Source organism: Dermacentor albipictus, chromosome 7 (assembly GCF_038994185.2).
Source record: "Dermacentor albipictus isolate Rhodes 1998 colony chromosome 7, USDA_Dalb.pri_finalv2, whole genome shotgun sequence".
Classification (NCBI taxonomy): Eukaryota; Metazoa; Arthropoda; class Arachnida; order Ixodida; family Ixodidae; genus Dermacentor; species Dermacentor albipictus.
In genome coordinates, this window is record NC_091827.1 from 75,651,707 (window position 1) to 75,675,611 (window position 23,905).

The window sequence follows — 23,905 nt, forward strand, 5'->3', positions numbered from 1 at the left end:
TCAATAGAGCTAAAGAACCGCTATAGAAGAAATTAAGTGCCCGTTAAAAGAAAGGCCCATAGTGCCGAGAATATCCAAAAAGTATGTTGTGCCAGCTTAGGTACTAATTACTTTGAATATTTAGTGTCTGAACCTGTTAACTAATAATCCAACTAGACGTCCACCACCATAACAATACTGAAAACTTAATTCACGAATAAAAAGTTACGCACCAGTGCTGAAATGGGACTTCTGTGCAACTACCTGGCCAGTGTTCCGGTGCCCTTTTTCATTGACTTAATTTGAGTTTATGTTAGGAGCTGGGTGAACAGGTCTGACAACTTGGACGTTGAAGGTGAAATTGCTAGCAGCCGCAACTTTCGGTGCTTTGGCACATAAAATCTCAGCGACGCAATACGCTCTTGCTCACCATAATGAATTCTGAAATTTACACCCATAAGCACATTGCAACGTGATCAGACGTTGCAATGTGTTACGAGACAAATATTGAGAAAGCTACGGATCTTTGGCGCTGAGAGTAGTACCAAATGACTGTGTTCCTTGATCATTCGCAGTATACTTGCGGTAACTGTTATCAGTGGACTGTTATCAGTGCTCTTTGGAGTTGAGGCATACTTCTCAAACATTTGACAATGACAGAGAGCAGCAGAGTGAACCCCCCAACATGGCTCCCCACCGCATTGAAGTATCTTGGATACCGCTTTATATCCACAAGTCTGCAAAAAAAACACGTGCACGCAAACAAAAATCCGCAGAACGCATGACTGAATATGGCATTGCGTTTAGCATTCAATCAATATAGCGACGCAGCACTTTGCCACAGTCGAAACGAGTTATGCACGAGGTTTGTAAAGCAGCTGGTGTCCTCTTTCACGCTTCCCATGAACTTTCGGTGCCATCTAGTGCCGACACCACAAAGTCTGCGCGTGGCCCCCGAAATGCATGGCGCTAGCACTTGCGAAAGCTGAAAAACGCGTCGTGCGGCAACCAGGCTCCTCCGCCACATTTCTTTCTTGACACGCTGCGCCATCTAATGGTGCTGCCTTAGAAGTCCGCGTGTTCAGTACGAGACAAGTGTGGCAGCCGGTGCCGGTGAACGCTCAGAATTCTTACCTTGTTTACTGCATTTTCAGTGGCACATGCTCAGCGGGCTATGTTGGCCAGAGGTTCATTGAAGAGCGGCACATCTCCAGTGCACTCATGGCGCGATTCGATAAGGCGTCTGCGCGAGAGACGTTCAGTGAAAAGGGGCAAATTCCCAATACATTTGTGATGTAGCCTGCTAAAGCGTCCGATTGCTGCCCTTGAGCAACTTTCAAGACGTGTGTTCCATTGCGCTCAGCTATTAAAAAAAAACTTAGGGATATTTTCGTCCTTCCAGAGTGGTACACTCCCAGTGGCACATACCTAGCTACTCAAGTTGGCGCCCCAGACGTTGATTAAAGAGAGGCACAAACCTACTAGCCCATACCCAGACACCCAAGTTGGCATAAAAGAGGTTCCAGAAAGACCAGCCTAGACCTAGTGGCGCTGTAGCCACTGATCCAAGTGGGCGTCAAATAGTTTCTTCGAACAGCGGCACCTACGCAGTCCTGCATACCCACTGACCCATGTTGGCGCAAAAGCGGTTCGTTGAAGACCGGCGCATGTGTACGCATCGCCGCATAATAAGTGATCCAAGTTGGTAGAACAGTTTGTTTCTAGCCCTGTTTCCTCAGTACTGCAGCCCGATGCGGTTCTCATTGGACCACAGACAACCCAGAGACGTACGTCGGGGGGAAAATAGATTTAAACAAACGTTTACAGATAGTTGGCTGCAGAAAAGTGCTTGAAATGCAGTAAGAACGCGAATGCAATAATTAGTAAGGGCACCGCAGCGGCAAGGAGCTGCGCACTGCAGCACCACTCATAATGTGTCTGAACGGTCCACTGATCTTTACTTTCGCCATCAGGAGGCACACGTTGTATTTTACTACATTATGTTTAATCCATGCCACTTGTCATGGGAAAATGCCTACCGTCAAGTGAAACGGATGGACAAGGTTCATGGGTACGGCACTGTCTCGTAGTACCCTGCACATGGTTTTCCATTACCATGAACGTGTGTGCATATATATATATATATATATATATATATATATATATATATATATATATATATATATATATATATATATATATATATATATATATATATATATATATATATATATATATTGCCGCGACGCCATCTGTGCCCAACCACGCTGACGACGAGGACGACGACCTCGTGGGTGCAAGCGAGCGTGCTAGAGAAGAAGAAGCGAACACTGAACGCTTGTTCTAATTGTCAAGATTAAAATAACGCTCTCCGCTCTTGTCTCAAGTGAGCCGTGACACTGGTGGACGTGCTGGGTATCGCATCATCACCTCATGATAGGGACGACTCCTGCGAGTAGCCCTGCGTGCAGCCCTTTCAGACATCATCCACGCGTCGAGACACCTGTGCACTGTGCAAGCCGCCGCCTGCAAGGTCTGTGCCCGGAATTCGGTCCCTTGCAACGAACTTCGTCAGCGACCTCAATGACTCAGGAAATGGCGATTGCAAGTCCAACACAGGTGACTATCCAAAACAATCTAGTCCCCTCAAGCTTCCACGGTGACACGTACGAAGACGACGAAGACTGGCTGGACCAGTACGAACGCGTAGCTAAGGTCAAACAGTGGCGTCCGGACCAGAAGCTATCTAATGTGTACTTCGCTCTTGAAGGTAGCGCAAGGACGTGGTTCCAAAACCGCGAGGCACATTTGACAACGTGGGACGAATTTTGCCGTCGGCTACTTGACACCTTCGGAAGCACTGATCACCGAGATAATGCACAACGACTTCTCGAGTTGCGCATTCAGAAGCCCAATGAAAGTGTCTCCATGTTTGCCGAGGACATGTCTCGTTTGTTTCGTCGCACGGATCCCAACATGCCGGATTCGAAGAAGCTGAGCCATCTCATGCGCGGCGTCAAAGAACAGCTATTCGCTGGTCTCGTGCGTAACCCGCCTACAACAGTGGAAGAATTCATTAAGGAAGCCACAGCAATCGAGCGGGCGCTCCAGCAGCGTTGTCGGCAATACGAACGCCTGACTAACGATGCGCCTGCAGGAGCCGCAGTACTGACAGCGACAGACGAGACCTCGCTGCGTCAATTGATAAGAGACATTGTGCGCGAGGAGATTGCGAAGGAAACTGTGACACCGAAGGAGTTTACTGTCGCTTCGGTCGCTGAAGTTGTTCGCCAAGAAATTCGGCAAGCATTAGCACCTCCTGAGCCGCTCCCTGAACTGAGTCCCGAGCCGCGCTTCGAGCCACGCGCATATAGCTACGCAGACGCTGTCCGTCGCCCGCTTTCTACCATGCCGGTACAGCAGTAGCACCAGCGGCCACCTATTGCTGCCTGGACACAGCGGGAGCATTTCATGCGACCCCAGCCTCGCAGGACCGACGTATGGCGCACTGCTGATCGCCGACCATTGTGTTTTCACTGTGGCGAACCAGGGCACATTTATCGTTTTTACCCTCATCGCCAGCGTGGCATCCAGGAAATGTCACCTGCCACTCCGCGCCAGTTTCCAGAGAGACATCCACGCTTCGACGACAGTGTCAGTCAGGAACAAGGCAGCTCAGCTAATCTGCGGTCGCGCTCGCCGTCTCCATTACGTTATTCTTCGCCGAACCGTCGCAGTTTCGCCGACGTGGTACGAGGCCGCTCTCCAAGCCCACGGCGGGGAAACTGAAATCAGCGACCTCCGGGGGGAAGGTTGCAAGTCGTCGAACCGCCGAAAATCCCCCATTATTACTGAGAAACGAGCACAGCAACCCGGAGAAACGGGACGCCGACGAATTTGTAAGTGCCGACCTACTCTTAACAATTGATGGGCACGACGTGACAGCTTTAGTTGATACTGGTGCAGACTTTTCGATAATGAGTGAGCAGTTGGCAGACCGGCTTAAGAAAGTCGGAATGCAATGGACGGGCCCTTATAACCGAAATGCCGGGGGCCAGATAATGGTACCTACAGGAAAATGTACTGCACGGCTCCAGATAGGAAATACAGCTTTTGTCGCCACTTTTATGATTTTAAAAGAGTGCTGCAGATCACTCATCCTTGGAATGGACTTCTTGCGGGAGTACGGCGCCGTGGTTAACATACGGGACGGCGAGATAACCTTGTCAACTAGTACAGACACGAGCCAAGACGAAGAGCGCCGACGTACATCGTTACGTGTCGCCGACGACGACGTCTGCATACCACCACTATCATGCAGTCTTGTCTCCGTAAGTTGCGGAGAACAGTTTGACAAGGACGGTGTAGCCGAACAACTAACTGCACTTCTGTTCCATCAAGGTATTGCCATCGCTCGGGGTATCGTCAGCCTAATCGGCGGTCGCACAGAGGTACTACTGACAAATTTTACCAGTGAACGCCGGCACATCAGTAAAGGCACCGCTGTGGCCTACTTTGACGAAATGGACCACGTTCAACACTGCTTTGCTGTACAACAGGAATCAACCACCGATACGATGCCATCTATACCCGTCGTCGACGTTGACCCAGGTTTAGCGCCGCAACAGAAACAAGGGCTCAGAGAACTGATTGACCATTTTAAAGACTGCTTCTCTACAACGTCCCGAGTGCGTCAAACACCGCTGACGAAACACCGCATCATTACGGAGGAAACAGCAATACCCATCCGACAGCATCCGTATCGCGTGGCCGAGAAAGAGCGTGAAGCAATACAGCAGCAAGTCAAGAAAATGCTGGACGATGATGTTATCCAGCCGTCGAAAAGCCCTTGGGCATCGCCCGTGGTACTCGTTAAGAAGAAGGATGGCAGCCTGAGGTTTTGTATCGACTATCGCAAGCTCAATCGGGTCACGAAAAAAGATGTGTATCCCTTACCACGCATCGACGATTCCCTCGACAGGCTACGGCATGCACGTTACTTCTCATCGATGGACTTAAAAAGTGGATACTGGCAAATAGAGGTCGATGAGCGGGATCGCGAAAAGACTGCGTTTGTGACGCCTGATGGGCTCTATGAATTCAAAGTTCTTCCTTTTGGTTTGTGCTCCGCCCCAGCCACGTTCCAAAGACTAATGGATACTGTTCTCTCAGGCCTTAAGTGGAAGACTTGCTTAGTGTACCTAGACGATGTGATTGTTTATTCTGCCACATTTGATGAACATCTCAGTCGGCTACGGTCAGTCCTTCAAGCCATACGGTCCGCTGGGCTCACCTTAAAACCTGAAAAGTGCCACTTTGGCTATCAAGAACTACAGTTTTTGGGCCACATTGTAAGTCACACAGGCGTCAGACCTGATCCTGAGAAAATCGCAGCCGTCGCAAAGTTTTTAAGGCCTACGGACAAGAAGGCAGTCAGACGCTTCCTGGGCCTATGCTCATATTACCGGCGATTTATTGCGGGCTTTGCACGCATCGCCTCACCGCTCACCTGCCTAACCAGAGAAGATGTCCCGTTTATGTGGGGCGAGGAACAGGAGGCGGCATTTAACGAGTTGCGGCACCGTCTACAAACTCCGCCTGTTCTTGCCCACTTTGACGTGGATGCGCCGACAATGGTCCACACCGACGCCAGCAATGTGGGTCTAGGTGCCGTCCTTGTTCAGCGGCAAGACGGCGCTGAGCGAGTCATCGCTTACGCGAGTAGAACACTGTCACGTGCCGAGTCGAACTACTCCACCACAGAGAAGGAATGCTTGGCTGTAGTATGGGCCATTACCAAGTTCCGCCCGTACATATATGGCCGCCCATTTCAAGTCATAAGTGACCATCATTCTCTCTGTTGGTTGACCAACATGAAAGATCCATCTGCACGTTTGGCACGCTGGAGCCTACGGCTGCAAGAGTACGACATGACAGTGGTCTATAAATCGGGAAGACAGCACTTAGACGCCGACTGCCTTTCCAGATCACCGATCGAGTCGTCAGGCCGAGATGATGACGAATCCGCAGGCTTTTTAGGAGTTGTTAGTGCAGCTACCATCTCTCAACAACAGCAAGATGACCACGAGCTCGCTTCACTAATTGATTTCTTAGAAGGCCGCACCACAAACAAGCCCAGATTGTTCTCAAGGAACTTGTCATCATTCTGCATGCGCAACAGTGTTCTTTTTAAGAGGAACTTCTCTTCAACAGGGAAGAGATATCTACTGGTCATCCCTAAAACTCTCCGCAGTGAAATCTTGCAGGCCTGTCACGATGAAGCTACGTCGGGCCACCTAGGCTACACAAGAACATTAGCACGAATCAAAGAGAAATACTACTGGCCGCGGCTCGCACCACACGTGAAGCACTACGTTCGAACGTGCCTTGACTGTCAGCGACGAAAAGTGCCACCTGCGAAACCTGCCGGACTATTACATCCCGTTCAAGTGCCGGAAACACCGTTTGCACAAATTGGGATGGACCTTTTGGGCCCATTCCCAATATCAACTGCAGGAAATAAGTGGATCATAGTTGCGACAGATTACCTTACGCGTTATGCAGAAACCAAAGCACTTCCGAGCAGCACAGCAGCCGAGGCCGCGCAGTTCTTCATCGAAAATGTCGTCCTTAGGCACGGTGCTCCAGCGGTCATCGTAACCGACAGGGGAACCACATTCACGGCTGAACTTTTGCGAACTGTACTCACGCTCAGTGGCACAGCACACAGAAGGACGACAGCTTATCACCCGCAAAGCAATGGACTTACGGAGCGCCTCAACAAGACTCTTGCAGACATGTTGTGCATGTATGTCGATGTGGACCACAAGAACTGGGACCAAATTTTACCCTACGTAACGTTTGCTTACAATACGGCTCGGCAAGAAACAACAAGAATGACGCCATTCAGACTCCTCCACGGTCGAGAAGTGACTACAATGCTAGATGCTATGCTTCCTCATGATTCCAGCGATTCCGAGAATGACGCTGCAGATTTCACAGAGCGCGCCGAAGAAGCAAGACAGCTCGCACGCGTTCGCATAACTAGCCAGCAAGACCGTGCTGCGCGACGTTACAATCAACGCCATCGATGCGTCGTCTACCAGCCCGGCCAAAGAGTCTGGGTTTGGGCTCCAGTGCGCAGCCGAGGCCTCGCGGAGAACCTTCTGCGCCGATACTTCGGACCGTACAAGGTTCTACGACGCCTTAGCGACGTCAACTATGAAGTCATTCCTGACAGCCAATCCTGCTCGCGGCGCCGTCAGGACCTGCCTGAGACTGTGCACGTGGTGCGCATGAAACCTTATTTGGCTGAATGACATGGACACTTGCTGGTGGGCTGGACACCGGGTGCTACCAGCCAAGCATCGGGACGATGCTCCTTCTGAAGGGGGGCAAATGCCGCGACGCCATCTGTGCCCAACCACGCTGACGACGAGGACGACGACCTTGTGGGTGCAAGCGAGCGTGCTAGAGAAGAAGAAGCGAACACTGAACGCTTGTTCTAATTGTCAAGATTAAAATAACGCTCTCCGCTCTTGTCTCAAGTGAGCCGTGATAACATATACATATATATATATATATATATATATATATATATGACGACGACGACGACGACCTTGTGGGTGCAAGCGAGCGTGCTAGAGAAGAAGAAGCGAACACTGAACGCTTGTTCTAATTGTCAAGATTAAAATAACGCTCTCCGCTCTTGTCTCAAGTGAGCCGTGATAACATATATATATATATATATATATATATATATATATATATATATATATATATATATATATATATATATATATATATATATATATGACGACGAGGACGACGACCTTGTGGGTGCAAGCGAGCGTGCTAGAGAAGAAGAAGCGAACACTGAACGCTTGTTCTAATTGTCAAGATTAAAATAACGCTCTCCGCTCTTGTCTCAAGTGAGCCGTGATAACATATATATATATATATATATATATATATATATATATATATATATATATATATATATATATGACGACGAGGACGACGACCTTGTGGGTGCAAGCGAGCGTGCTAGAGAAGAAGAAGCGAACACTGAACGCTTGTTCTAATTGTCAAGATTAAAATAACGCTCTCCGCTCTTGTCTCAAGTGAGCCGTGATAACATATATATATATATATATATATATATATATATATATATATATATATATATATATATATATATGACGACGAGGACGACGACCTTGTGGGTGCAAGCGAGCGTGCTAGAGAAGAAGAAGCGAACACTGAACGCTTGTTCTAATTGTCAAGATTAAAATAACGCTCTCCGCTCTTGTCTCAAGTGAGCCGTGATAACATATATATATATATATATATATATATATATATATATGACGACGAGGACGACGACCTTGTGGGTGCAAGCGAGCGTGCTAGAGAAGAAGAAGCGAACACTGAACGCTTGTTCTAATTGTCAAGATTAAAATAACGCTCTCCGCTCTTGTCTCAAGTGAGCCGTGATAACATATATATATATATATATATATATGACGACGAGGACGACGACCTTGTGGGTGCAAGCGAGCGTGCTAGAGAAGAAGAAGCGAACACTGAACGCTTGTTCTAATTGTCAAGATTAAAATAACGCTCTCCGCTCTTGTCTCAAGTGAGCCGTGATAACATATATATATATATATATATATATATATATATATATATATATATATGACGACGAGGACGACGACCTTGTGGGTGCAAGCGAGCGTGCTAGAGAAGAAGAAGCGAACACTGAACGCTTGTTCTAATTGTCAAGATTAAAATAACGCTCTCCGCTCTTGTCTCAAGTGAGCCGTGATAACATATATATATATATATATATATATATATATATATATATATATATATTTGAACCTGTACATATATATATATATATATATATATATATATATATATATGTATATATACAGGTTCAAATTACCTATGATTATCTATGTCCTCGTCTCTTCCCTCCACGCAGAAATACACTATCAGAGACCTCCCCCATTTCGCATTGATATATACGAGCTTCTGGCACTTGCGATCAGTATATCGGTTTCATAAATGCTAATTCTTGTTTCAGCTCTTTTTTGTACGTTTTTACTACTTTAATTATTCTTACTCGTTTCTAGCGTAGTCTTCGCGTCTACATGCTCTTGTCCTTCTGTGTGCGATCCATTTTTTGAACAAAAAATGCTTCCGCCATCCATATCGTCCGTCCAAACCTCCGTCCTCAGCGCTAAGCTTCCTACACGTCGCGTACTCTTCGGCTAACTCAGCCATCCTTTTCACTGTGTTGACATAGCCGCTGTCTTACAGCTTACAAATTCCTGAATGCTTTTGCAAAACTGTTCTAGACACCTGCATTCAATGATCATGTCTCTGTTTCCATATGCTTCCTCACTTTTCAACGACTCGACTAGGTTTACCTTTAAGCAGTAGGCAAACTCCGGGTTTCTCTCCCTATCCTTCTTGTTCATGATTCAAAATCTTTGCCGAAAGGCCTAAGCCGAAAGACGGCACGTTTTCAAACAGCCACCCTTATCATTCGCATATTCATGTACATCTTCAGCACTGAGTCTTGCGATTACTTCAGTTGTTTCACATGGCAACGTAGCAACTTCTAACGTAATGTACTAGGAGCGAAGTTTGTCGTTGGCCATGTACTTGCGAAAGTTTGCTTCGAACAACCCCATACCATTTCTGATTCAAAGGGCTTTAACAGTCTGTCAATGCGCTTTGAACCTGCATCACTTGATCATTTCAGAACTCCTTGGCTCGTTCGTGACAAATGCACACGCTTACTCTCAAGGTCAAATTCCATTTTCCTTAACTGCCGATTTTCCTTACGCTCCTTTGTTTCCTATTCTTCGTTTTCTCTATCTCGTTTCTCTCTCTCTTTCCTCTCTTTATTTAAAAAAATTATAGCCCAATTTCAATGTCCTCCTCATTGCCTATTCAGAAATCAGCTTGCATATTTTCGCTTGAATCACTTGCGTGCCTCTGGGCCTGATTCCTAACCGTCAAACAACAATTAGTCTCTCAGCATTGACCTCAAATCCATAATTGCTGCTTTACTGCCTTCGTCCTCATGAAATCCAACTAGGTAACCCTAGCTCACAATCAACAATCCAGCTTTCCTGCTGCTCTAAACCGAACAACCACAAAAAAAAAGTTTTCCAAATGAACGCAAGAAAATTCGACAGGCACACAGTTGTCCCTACGTGGTTGAATGCGAAATCATTGCGACCACCGAGTGATGCCTGTTTTATCAGTCATTGAATAGCTACTTCTTCGGAAACCTAGTTCTTGGTATGACTCCCACCAAGGGTCGTGGGTTCGAGTGCCTTAACTGGCTATAATTAAGTGTACCTTAATTAACCTTGCCTTAATTATTACCGAAGGTCGTGGGTTCCACTCCCACCAAAGGTCGAAAGCTCGTAAACTTTTTGGACCATCGTGTGGTCACGCCAAAGCCGAATTTTCCGTCTGATGGGCTATATGATGCTTTCGCACCATTACTGCACTCTTCCCAGTACTCTTCGCTCTCTATGACAACCTGCTCCCTCTCCAACATCCTCCTCAGCATGGATGAGGTGAAGGCATCAGCTTTCTATTTCAAATAGATAGTTAGCGTTCTTGCGATATGTACCACCCGCTTCTTGGCCAATCCCCGTCGTGAGTATGTGCATATTGTGAAAATAATAATCATAATAGACTCGTTTAACATGTAGTATGTTATGTAAGGGCTTTATCATTTGCGCATCTTCATGCGAAAAAGAGTAGCAGGCACCAAACAAGGGCGACAACATCTCCTTGGTGGCATATAAATAAAGAAATTGACTTGTGGATAGAATCGGAATAAATCACTTGTTATTGGCGCTAGAGAAATATGGGTGCGATTGTCAACAAACGTTGAGAGCACCGTTGAGAGCACATGCACTGCCGGCCAAGGTTTGAATCCTGCTGCTGGACTCGCTTCATATTTAAGTGTGAGAGGGAAGTTAAACGGCGAAAATCTGACCGACGGATGGACCCAGATGAAGACATGAGATGACAGGCAAGGACAGCTTCGTTCTAAAATATTACTGATTACACGTAAGCTATTACGTACAAGTCTAGCCTACTTGCACGTGCAGCTGCACAGTTTCGCCTGGTATATAGCCCCTAGCTTTCCAACTATCTGTGAAGGTAATCAATGGGTTAGTATTCTTTCAAGGTTTCACGCACTTTCCGGGGGCTGTGAATGTTTCATTGTACGTTTGTATCTAACCGTTTTCCCACATGCCTGGGCCACTGGGTAGTCCGTTGTCGAAAGGGTGGCGCATCGGGGTGCTGCGATGAGCGAAGACGCTTCAAATCATCCATCAGACCAACTATGGTCACTTGAGTATACTCAATGTGTACATATGTGCTGCTCTTGAACGAGCATCATTCACGCCTACATGGGTCAAATAAGATGCGGGTCCGGGATAGGTACCACTGTTTGAAAAAACTCTTTGACGCCGACTTGGAGCACTGGGCATGTACCACTCAGTCTGTTCTGGTCTTCTGCGAACATCCTTGATTCCAACTTGGCCCAGGTTACGTGCTAGTTGGTGTGCGCTGCTCATCAATGAAAGCCTTCGAGGCCAACTTTGGTAACTAGGTATATGCCATTGGGAATGCGTCGCTCTACAATAACCAAAACAGATCACTTAAGTTTATCTGATGCTGAGTGAAATCTAGCCCATGGACGCCACAATGGTTTCTCATTGACTGCAACCAGACGCACTAGCAAGGTGAGCCAAAAATGTGCTTGGGTTGTGTCCTTTTCAGGGAACGCCTTTCACGCCAACTGTTTAGTGAGCTGCGCCTTGAAAGGGCTGGGTGCGTGTCACTATTCATTGGACCGCTCACCAAGTTTGGTCACTGTGCCACTGAGTGTGAGGTAAGCGAGTGAACGATTCGGAGCGTTTGCAGTCACCGGAGTGCCAGGCCTATAGTCTCGGAGGCCACCCGTGGACTTCTGGACAGTGCCACTAGATGTTTGTCCAGATAAAAGCGCAAAAGAGGAGGCCAGTTGCCGCATGACGCGTTTCTCTGTGTTCGAATGCACCGTCGTGCCATGCATTTCGGCCGCCACGCGCATGCTCAGTCGTGGTGACACTGGATGGCACCGGGTCTTCTTAAGGAAGCGCGAAAGAGGAATCCCGCTGCAGTGCACGCCCCATACATTACTCGTTCCTACGGTAGCTTTACCGTGGGTCGCTATATTAATTCAGTGTTAAGTCTATTACTAGGGACAGTCATCCTGGTATGTGTTCTGCCGAATTTCTGTTAAGTTGGCAGTGGAGAAACTGACTAAAATAAAAAATGCGGGTCTCTTGCCAAATTGAGATGGCTACACTTTCGCAAAGACTTTCGTCTCTCTTTCTAAATTGTTTGCGTTATCTGTGGCGACAATTACGTTAAGCGGTTGTTACGTTTGGAAAGGTTGAAGCAAATCCGAAGTACGTATTGGGCAACATTTACGGCGATTCTGCAGGAGTGTCCTGATTGAAGGTCTCACGATGTTTCAGAAGTGTACTACATGTACATTTACTGACAATGTTTCCACCTACAATTAGGTTGTCCTGGCTGCGATAGTTCCTGATAAACGAGCCCAGTAACATTGAATCGACCACAGATCGCATAGCTTTAATAATGTGTGTTTCGCGTCAAAGATGTAGTTTAATATTCAACTTTAGCCTAGCTTGACACTGCTACCTTCGTGAGATGTCAGAAGCATCGTTATTTTCATGTTGTCAAAGCTTTTTAATTTGTTTTGCAGGTGTGATCACGGAAAAACGGCTCTGGCGTCTTCACGATAACATTGATAACGTCCCACATTGGCGTATCTCGTCTGACGACCTTTTAATTTCAAGAGATAGCGCGACATCATTTTCTCTCTATATACGACAGAACAGCCTGCCAGAAAAAACCATTTCGTCCCCTCGCAATGTAAATAAACTTGAATTTTGCACTTCCAATAACACGTTCACTTCAACGTCTATGTATATAAAAAAAAACTAAAAACCACCTTCTTACGCGCCGAACCTCTATCTGATTATGAGGCACGCCTTAGTGAGTGCTCTAGATAAATTTTGAACACCTGGCGTTCTTCAACGTGAAGCCAATGCATGTTACTCGGGCGTGTCTATTTCGCCCCCCATCGGTATGCGGCGGCCGCGACCTTGTGCTTAGCAGCGCACCGGCAATTCCACGAAGTCATCACTGTGGTTCGCCCATCGAAATGAAATAGGTTTGCAATAGGCATTTTTATTGCCGGACAAAACGATACAATAGGTGTTTCTATGTCGGGCAAAAAGTGAACGCGCGCAAATTTACATTACACTCGGGTTATGAACTCCGTATTCATAATCTAATACTGCTTGTTTTTTTTCTTAGCAGTAAGAAATACTTAAAAATTGTCCTATTATGTATTTCGACTCTATGCTCAAAGTTCTCACGCGGAGTCGTTGAAGAAACCAACAGTTTTCTTCCATTGTTTGGTAAGCCCAGCACAGCACAATCTCCACCCCATGGGGCTCAACATCGGAAACAATAATCGCCGTGTATGTTGAATGCATTTTCTTTGCTTAACTCTTTGGTCAAGGTATTTTCACGTCACGAATCACTCGTGTATCAGGGTGACCTAATGTTCCTGACAGTAAATCAGCAAGCGCGGCGTTTTAAAGACCGGAAGGTCATGCAACATAGATTACGGTTATCATATTGGGACAATAAAATCCCCAAATGCTGTTGAAGAATGTTTAAAGTGTGCGCACGCTCATCTATACGAAAGAAGTATCCACAGAAAAAAGCCATACCTGTTCAGGGAATAACTGCAAAAAAAAAAAAATTGCCGACGATTATTATATTTCCTAATGCAGAAATTTGAGCGCAGCTCTCCAAGTGTTTTCACTTCGCAAGATATTTAGGCGAAGAATTCGAGACAGACATGTAGCACAGTCGGCGATCGTCCAAAATCTGATCTGTGGATCAAGCGCGTCGGTTTTTATGCGTGACTTGTCAAAGGTTCCAGTGTAATCGCTGGTGCCGCGTGGCTTCCAGAACGTACTACACAATCCACATCGCGCATACGATCAGATTGCAAAACAATTGCAAACCGTGACAATCGAAACAAGCGCGAACGAGACCAAACCGAGTAAACAGCGAGGGCTGGCGCGAGCAGACGACAGTACAAAACGAGAGATTCGGCTGAGACCCGTCACGAGTATACGCATCGAGCGGCTGGCAGGGTCCGCATCACACCAGTTTACCGCGCACGCATCACTGAAGAGGCCGCTGTCATTGGTCTCCGCCGTTCGCGGTTCGTGTCTTTCATATCCCGCTCCGCTTTCGCTCTTTCATCTTTCTCGGTGCTCGTTCGCTTGGTTACGCCGCCAGCTCCAACGCTCGTCGCAGAAGCGGGTGCGTAAGAACTGCGCCCTAAAAGAAGAAAGAAAACCATAAGCCAGCAGACATATATGCCCACAGAAGCCGCAACTGAATACAGCAAACAGTCTGACCATTCTTCATGTGGTCGGTAAGGCGGTGAAGGTGACCGCTGTTCATTTCTGAGAGCTGAGCCACTGGGTACCAATCTGACAATACTATCAACTAAGTATAATGTAGTATGTTTTTTACACCGCGAGTGCTTTCGCTGTTCCTTCACTTCTCATATATTCGTAAAGTATGCCTGTATGCCACCTGTTTCCGGGGAAAATGCCAGAATGTTAGAAACAAATGGAGCAACATCTATATATAAACCCATGTAGCAGAAACGGCATACTCCAGGAAGCAGGACATTTGTTTTTAGATTCATTGTGAACTAAATACAATATTTAATTTTAGGAAGTTGAGTTAGGCGGTTGCTGACAACAGAATATTTATGGCTCTTGGTCATTTCGTTTTATATAAGTTTGTCACACTTCCACAGAATCCTCCTTTTATGCCCTGTAGCAAGAGTGGATTTTTCTTTCTTTTCCAGGAACACTCACTGCACTAAGCCTCATGAATTTAGTCAGACACGCGGCATCATGGCCGCAGGCTCACCCAAACTCTCACAACCGTACACTTAGACTCACAGGTTTATAACCTATCTTGTCTCAGAATAAATTGGTCAATGAAAGTCTAAACTAATTTAGTCTTTTTTTTTAAGGAAAATGGGGAGAGCTGCCGCTGGTCAAGCTGCAAAAGTCGCAATGCACAGGGCTCGGTTTTAAGTTTTGATAAAACGGCATAGGTGGACTGAATGCGAATGACAGCAGATGACGACGCAGTAGTTATTATGGCAGTGTATAAATGTCTGATAAAACGTCGTTCGTACTTGCAGTATGCAATATATCTGAGCACTATGATAGGTGTGAAAATACCGTAGCTTGAAATATAATCTTGAAGCAGTAATGGATAGCCCTTTGTAACCTTTTCAACTGCTCGCGATCAGCTTTTAAACATGAACGCTAATTTCAATCATTCACCTTATTGAGTTTTAACCAACGACTAAGCAATATGCAGTTGTGTTTTATATTTGCTTTGTGTTGAACAAGCAGTTTCAAATACTACATTGATACTTAGTTTCGCTTCAGGCTAATATATTCCAACAAACACACAATGCAATTATACGGGGTGTCCCAACTATCATCCACCAAGATTTAAATATATGCAAATGCCACGTAGCTACACAGAATAGAGATAATGTTGTTTGCCGTCACTTGGACACACTCACATTATTTTTGTTTGCATTCTGCCTCATTATATAATGAGTCTTAAATAATTATCAATACCCTCAAATATTATCATTAGATCAAATGTGTCAATGACAAAATTTTAGAGCAACATGAAAAACTCCCCACACAGCTCTCTCTTGCTCAATGCATGCTACATAAACGCGTTTATTTTTAGCGTGAAAGAAGTCCGCGAATACACGCAATATTGCTGCGCGACTGGCCGCTCGAGGCACTTTGGGTGTATTCGCGGTCTTCTTTCATCTCCAACCGACTGAAAACCATATCTTGGTTTTGTCCAGCTACGTCGCATTTCCACATTTTTAAATCTTGGTGCATGGTAGTGGGGACAACCTGTAGGGACAAAGAGCGTGAACTAATGGGTTGGGGCGTGCTCTGTTTCATTGGCAGAATAAAAAAGTTCAGAAGGTTCAGTTTCATAACGTGCATACTTCCGTAACATTGTATCCCTGTACGAAGTATTTACGAGTATCAGTTTTATATGTTAGAAATAAAAATGCAGTCGAATGCCTCAACAGGGAACCCCTATAGAATGACATTGCCTGTACAATGAAGGATAGATTATGTCGTGGCTGAATTCCCATCTTATTGTGAGCCCCTGTACAACAAAAAACCCTACAACGACTTCGCCTAGGAAGGCCACGTAGCAATGCCACAAATGCCCTCCGCATGTCCATGCCCCTGAGTTGCGCTTTGCGCTGGAGCTAATGACAGCGCTAATGACACACTTCATGTGCATGCTGATGTCTGGGAGTGTTGCATTTCTGCGGCAATGTTCCATGAATCACTGTTTCAAACGAGCTTTGTCGAAATAATCTTAGGCCACTTGTACACCCGGCCACAAATGTTTACGGACCATGGGATCGCAGAAAACGTTCAATTTCCAAGCAGCCTGTAGCAGTAGCCAGTAGAACTGTATACGAAAGTGTTCTTGACATATTCTAGCCGACGCCCGAAATGCAAATACCAGGTTGCGTTTTGAGGTTGTGGAGATATTCAGCTTTTTCTCAAATTTCATGGTCCGTAATATTTTGTCGCCGGGTGTACGTCCCATCTGACCACGACGTTATCATGTAATCCTAACTGGCGACCGACGACGTCTTCGAAGCTGTAGGGAGTGGAAAGGACGCGAATGTCAACGAAAGCAACAGCGCTCAAAAGCAGGCACACGAACACCGAATGTTGACAGCAAGGCAGGTGACAGCAGGGTATGCCTATATGCATATTCAGCTTGCATTCCTGCCATGTTTCGCCATGGAGCATGCCGTAAACATCGGTGGAATAGTTTTTGACTGCATTTGATCATTCCGTCAGATAAGGTGCGCCACCCCCACCCCCCCCCAAAAAAAAAGAAAGCCACTCATTTCGCTTACTCTCCCTTGAACTCACGGTAGATCATTTTTTTTTCTTGTTGAGCGTGGTTCACCTGCATCTTTTTTTTTTCTTTTTTTAGCGGCACGTTGTGCGATGTTTACGACGAAATGACCTGTATAACGACGAATTCAGGAGGTCCCAAATACTTCGTTGTCAAGGCGTTCGACAGTGCTTATTCTATTGATCCGAAGACAAAAAAAAACGCAGTTGTGGTGTGGATAAAAACTAAAACCTTCACCTTCCCTCTCTTTGCCTACACATGGACTCACTACTGAGCTTCCCTGCATGGAGAGGAAATGGCGAGAGTGGCGAATTAAAGAAGCGTTGTTTCCGAGGGTCGTTATGGGAGGAAGTAGTTGCGGCCGAGGCGGCGGAAGCATGGGCTTGTGTCGCCGTCTCTCGGCAGCTGAAGAAGGCGTGGGGAACAGCGGTGCCCCCAAGAAAGAAGCTCCGCGGTAAGGGCGGTTCATTTAAAAATCCCATTTCGTCTGCTCTTTTCTTTCTTTTTCTTTTTTAAAGCAGCGAGTAGGTTGGCTTATTTCTATTAATTTTTTTCACGAGGTCAGCCTACGTTTTATGTGCTCATTGCACTATAAAACAATCAGACGAAACGTCATTTTCAAGTCAGCTCTCCTGCCCGCTTAGCAATCCTCCCGGCAGCGCTGCTTTCGAAGTTTTCTTCAGTTTACGACAGGCGGCGACGCAGCTCCTTGCTTCGCCCTCCTGAGCAGTGGTCGGTTTCACCTCTAGTTGTTACTTTTACTTGGCTTTTTTAACGTTACACATTCTGTTATTTTGAGCGAGAACGAACTGCTGCCATTGTCGCATGGTAATTAAATCTCATTTCGTGTCCTCAATTCAATTTCAAAGAATCTCGGTTGTGCCGGCTTTCTCGCTCACTGAGCCCTTTGATGCTTTTGCGTCAATAATGGTCCAGTTTGCATAAGCACTTGGCTTGTGTGCGTGGCTGGGCAGCTTCGGTTTAGGTGCGCGTCACCATACATCAGCATGTTTCTTAATGCAATATATGTCGTCATCAAAGGAAGTCACAGATGGGCTGAGGAAGTTTGCTCTTTGTTAAACAGAAATAGCATTATTACCCCCTTTCAATCTATTAAAATAAAATGCATGTAAAGCCACGAGTTCTTTCTCATAATGGTTTCCCATTTCACAATTTTAAGGTCTCTATGCGTATAAGCTGGCATCGTTTTGTGTTATTGATTTTAAAGTTACTAGACAAGTAGCATTTGCGCGCATCAACAAATATGAACTGCCTAGGAATATTTAGCATACCAGAGCGATTCACGATGTAAGAAGAATCCTCTCCGTAATTCTATTTACTATATGCGTGGACTGCTCTCCTTTGTGGAATGAACCTTATGGAATAACTTATATATAGATGCTGAACCATAGACGGACGAAGCTTAGTTGTCATACACCGTCTGCAGCACGCACATTACGTTTCACGTACTAAAATGCAGCTTCATCTCTGATACAGCCTACCCGATTTCCTGCCCTCGGGTAGTTTGCGCTTCTAAGACACCGAACTGTGTCCATTTGCAGCACTGCATAACAGTTAGGTGGATGTTTCTTATTGCTTTTGCTTTTCTTATACCAGAAGAGGTCAATAGTTCGTCGCATCCCAGTACATGAGTACCTTAGAATAAAGGAAAAAATCAGGGAGACAAAAAAAAAAAGAGAGGTCACCTGAAAGGTCACCATCCACCAGCGAACTGCCCATAGAACGGTCCGCTTAATTCCTCCAACCCCTAGGCCCACCAGACCGGAGCAGTTCCTTACGCGAGCAAGCACTTCGACAAAACATCGTCGTAACCCACACAAAACCGTACAAACGCAATTCAACGCCGGACAGCGATCTCCCCAGCGAGAGAGAACCCGACAGGTAACAGCCACGGGGCATACTGATAGCTGCTCGGGATTACTGCAGCAGCTGCCGGCGCCGCCGCAGTCTCCCCCGACGCCGACGGCGGTATGCGTACGCTGTCCGGCTCACGCGGGGTCGTAGCCTCTGCGGTGCCCAGGCGTCGTGACCGGAGGGTGTGGCGGATGTTGTTCGGGGCAACCGATAGGCGACCGCGCGGCTGTGTGCGCCGAGTCGACCCCTGCGCCAGTGATCAGGCCGTCTCGCTGTCGCCTCGTGCTGTTCCTGATCTTGTTCCTATGGCAACGTGCATTACTCGCCTTAGAAATCAACAACAACAAAAAACGCCACCATCACCGCGTTGCCTTGCATACTTGCGCATCGGCAGTGCGTGACTCTTGCCAGGTAATGGCGGCTATAGATTCTAGTGTTAGCTGTTGTGTGGACAAGATCGTCAGTCCGCGACCCAGAATACTTCACTTTTAGCCAGAATCAAATCAGTTATGATGATGAGGCTGGTTTTAACCATGATTATTAACTTGCTCGTGTTTCTTTTTGTGATTTTTGCCTTTATGTGTTTTTGTTGTTCCATGACGTCTTCCTTATTGTTTTTCCAGTAAATCTTTAAGTTTTCTCCCTCGGCGGCTAGTAAACGGTTAAAATGACAAACGCCAAAATACTCCCCTCCCCCTTTCTAAAGTTGTACCGCCTTTTAAGATATAGCTCTGCCTTGAAAGATGCCAAATACGGAAAAAAGAAACAGAAACAAGCTCTTCACTGTGCCTTTCGAAGTAGGGACTAGTGGAGCTTCAAATCCAGTTTCGATAAAATGACGACTAGAGACTGCACTTATCGCCGATGCCCCTTGAGAAATTTTAGCACGACAGTTGGATGACTTGTTCCTTTGGGTTTAATTTTATGCATTAGGACAAGGGACCTACACACCAGTAAAATGTGAAACTAAAGACGTTCTTATGGCCACCTCCACCAAAGCAATCTCGCGGTTTGGCTGTGTCTTAAGTTAGCCATTCAGCGATCCCACACGTGCTTACTATGAAGGTGTTAAAAGCCGCTTAACAAATCGCTGAACTCCGGAAAGGCAGTTCATCTAAATAAACACTCAGTAAATTTAGTGATTCTCTGGCTAAGTTAACAACAGTGCTACATCAGATTTAAAAGAAAAACAAAGAAGCACTGATTGATCCCAAAGAGAGCAATGAACTGCTTCTCGTATTGCTTCTACATAATCACTTTCCCCCTCACCCGCTACAGGGTATCCAACCAGAGATGTTCTCTGGTTAACCTCTCTGTCCTTCCTTTGCCTTTCGCTCTCTCTCTCTATCTCTCTCTATCTCTCTCTGTCTGCGTAAGGTTTAACTCGCACTAAGCGCTTACATTATCTATGTCATGGTGCACGCTAACAATACGTGTTTGGTTATAAAAATAACTAATGTTTCGCTTAAACGCTAGCTGGGAATAAACGTAAAGCTACTGCTTAAACGCTATTCAACTCGCCGACAGGCTAGCGTTTCACATCGCCACGGTTGCCTTTGGCTGTGTAAGCGCTCGAGACTGATGACGTCTTCTGGCAGAGGGGAATGTTGAGCGGCATTAGTCAGTACCGCAGCCCATTTTCTACCGACATTATAATGTACACTTCGCATAATTGGCCATATTTTTATCGAAAAGCTTACAGTTTTATCACATTAGATCGGAATCCTCAGGGCTCACTGAGCAGCCATATGAGACTATCTTCGCTTTTATTTCATGCTCATTAAATAGCGTGCGAATGGAAATGATAATGCTGCGCGAAATACATGGATGAACAAAAGAAGTGAGAGACGTGTCTTCCTATCGTCAAGAAATGTAATTTTTAATGTTGAGCCCGACTAGCCGAAACTTCCATCCTGGACAGCTTCTGGGATTGTTTCACGCAAAGTATTTGAAAGGTAACGACCACGTATTGGAGCTGGTAAAGTCAGTTTGGATCTCTTGAAATTAATGATCGCCTTTAAACTAAAAACAAGCATCCTAACATATAATTCAACTTAATTACCCGTAACATTATTAGCGTAAAAGTTTTTTTCGGTAGAGAACTGTTCATGAGGGTACAGGGGTCATAAACAATAGCCGCATAAAATAGAAATAATTTCTTGCTTAATTGGACTCCGACGAGAACATTAAACGCGTAAGACGTCGCATTGCTACCGCCTACTAACGCAAGTAATACTACCAAGCCCGGTTATAAACAGTGCCTACTGGGAACAGGTTTTTACTTCGTAAAATCAGCAAAAGATATGGTTGATTTTTTTAAAGTTTTCTTGCCAATTTAGCTGTTCCCGGCAGCTTTCACGTATAACAGGTGCGCCAGGATATGTTGAATCCGCAAAGTATATCGTCTCGTTTCCTTCTTTCTCATATGTTTCGGTTCTTCTTTTCCACATTGCAGCTTAGCGTAGTCCTTTTCTTTCACCCCCCTGACGTTTGCCTTTGTTCCATTCTTTATTCTCGTTGCTCGTTTTCCCATACATCAAGTGGTGACAGGGAAAACGGTACGTTATGTACGCTATGCCCACTTCTGCAAAGATAATTGTTGGGCCTTGTTCTTGCAACAGCGTCGTGCTAACGGTGGGCTAAGATGTGAAGCGGCGTTGGCTGTACTACACTTTCCACAGGTGGCTTTCCTCTTGCGCGTAGCGGCTTTTTTATTCCTTTTCTTTTTATTTTGTCTTGCGCACTCGTATAAAACGTTGAAGCGGCTTGAAACTTGCCTATTTCCGTTTTAGCTAAGCGCACGTTCACTGAGCATAGTATAGAACCATCTGGCGCTAAATGCTGTGCAAGTAACGCTTCTTTGGAAACGCTCAGTCTTGGCCATGTGGCGGGCGAAGGAAATCAGCCTACACGCACGCGGCTGGTGCTCTGTCGTGTTTCTTAAGTTCATCACTAGCTATCACTCATCCGACTTGAAAACCGTTGCCCTAGGAAGCAAAGACGTCACTAACTATATGTACTGCGACATGAACCCCCTCACAATTTTTGCGAGGAAGCAGATTATATGTTTCTTCCGCCGCATCCATACACTGCAACGTTTTTACAACGACGACACTCTTAGTCAATCTGTGTTGCTGGAAAGACAAAAAAAGTATATGCCAAACGTACCGCTTCCCCTGTCACCACTTGATGTATGGGAAGCCGAGCAATGTGAAAGCAGAACAGAACAAAGGCAAACGTTGAGGGAGTAAAAAAATCAAGTAGTATGCTAAACTCGAATGTGGAAAAGAAAGAACTGAAAAATGAGAAAGAAGGAAACGAAACGATAACTTTCCATATACCTTATAGATCCTGGCGCACGCACGCACGCATATATATATATATATATATATATATATATATATATATATATATATATATATATATATATATATATATATATATATATATATATATATATATGTTTATTTATTTATTTATTTCAGAATACTGCAGGACAGCAGTTATAGCCCATGCAAGAGGGGCTATACAAGGCATGGAAATACACTGTGACATAAAAAAAAACGGCAGTTTAACAGGTTTCCGCTAATAAACAAGCAGAAAAATGTGTTTCACTCAAACAAATGCTCTTCTAGAGCTTTAACAAAATTAGGGGTCTGGAATATGGCCCCCGGAAGACAGTTCCAGTCGGAAACGGTCCTCGGGAAAAAACTGTGTTTGTATGTTTCATTTCTTTCAAAAATTGGTTCGAGTAAATGACTTCTTGTGTGGTGTGTTCGTCTAGACGATAGCTGTTTAAGTTCTGTGGGATGCGAAATGTTTAGTTTAGGTGCTAAAAGGTTATGCAGGAAGAGCAAACGGGACATTTTCCTACGTACTTCAAGTAGTTGGATCTTATTTGTTTTCATTAGTGTCGTAGGTGAAACAAGCCTTCTTATATATATATATATATATATATATATATATATATATATATATATATATTGTGTGTGCATGCGTGTGTGTGTTCTAGCGGCTACCTACTAGCACTACGAGGAAGTAAACACTTGACAGGACGGAATAAGAAGAAACGGAACAAGCACTAATCGTTTGCCCTTTCCTTTTTTACTTCCTACTAGGAACTCTTCATTTGCACGTCGCACTAATAGTCCCGTTCACGTTTTTTTTTTTTGCCTACAAGCTTCAGGTTCCTTACTATCTTTTTTCACTGTCGGATATTGTGAATCAACGCGCCCCTGAAATCTATAAATCACCATCATCATCAGGAGCAGCCTCTTTTATGTCCCCCGCAGGACGAACGCCTCTCCCTGCGATCTCCATTTACCCTTGTCCTGCGCCAACCGATTTCAATTAGCGACCGCGAATTTCCCAATTTCATCACCGCACCTAGTCTTCTGCCGTCCTCAACTGCGCTTCCCTTCTCTTGGCACCCATTCTGTAACCGTAATGGTTCAACGGTTATCTAACCGGCGCATTACATGACCTGCCCAGTTTCATTTTTTTTTCTCTTATTGTCAATTAGAATATTGGCTATACCTGTTTGCTCTGTAATTAAAACCGCTGTCTTTCTGTCTCTTAACATTATGCCCAGCATTCTTCGTTCTATCTGTCTTTGTGTGGTCTTCTACTTGTTCTCAAGCTTCTTTGTCAGTCTCTAAGTATCTGCCCCATATGTCCGCGCAGGTAAAATGCATTGATTGTACATCTTCCTTTTCAATGATAATGGTAAGCTTCAAGTCAGTAGATGACAATGTCTGCCGTATGCAATCCAACCCATTTTTATTTCTTTCTCATGATGAGGGTTCCCTGTGATAATCTGACCTAGGTAAACAACCTGACTGGCAATTTGAACTCTTGTTCCCTTGAGTGGCTGTTCATCGTTATCTTTATCTTC

General features: G+C 45.4%; 1 long non-coding RNA gene across 1 annotated transcript; it reads left to right on the top strand.

Moving 5' to 3' along the window:
- Window positions 1–11,840: 11,840 nt before the first annotated feature.
- Window positions 11,841–13,004, top strand: LOC139047504 (uncharacterized). The gene is made up of 2 exons (XR_011507182.1): window positions 11,841–11,920; window positions 12,803–13,004. It is a non-coding gene; the product is annotated as an uncharacterized lncRNA (long non-coding RNA).
- The last annotated feature ends 10,901 nt before the right edge of the window (window positions 13,005–23,905 follow it).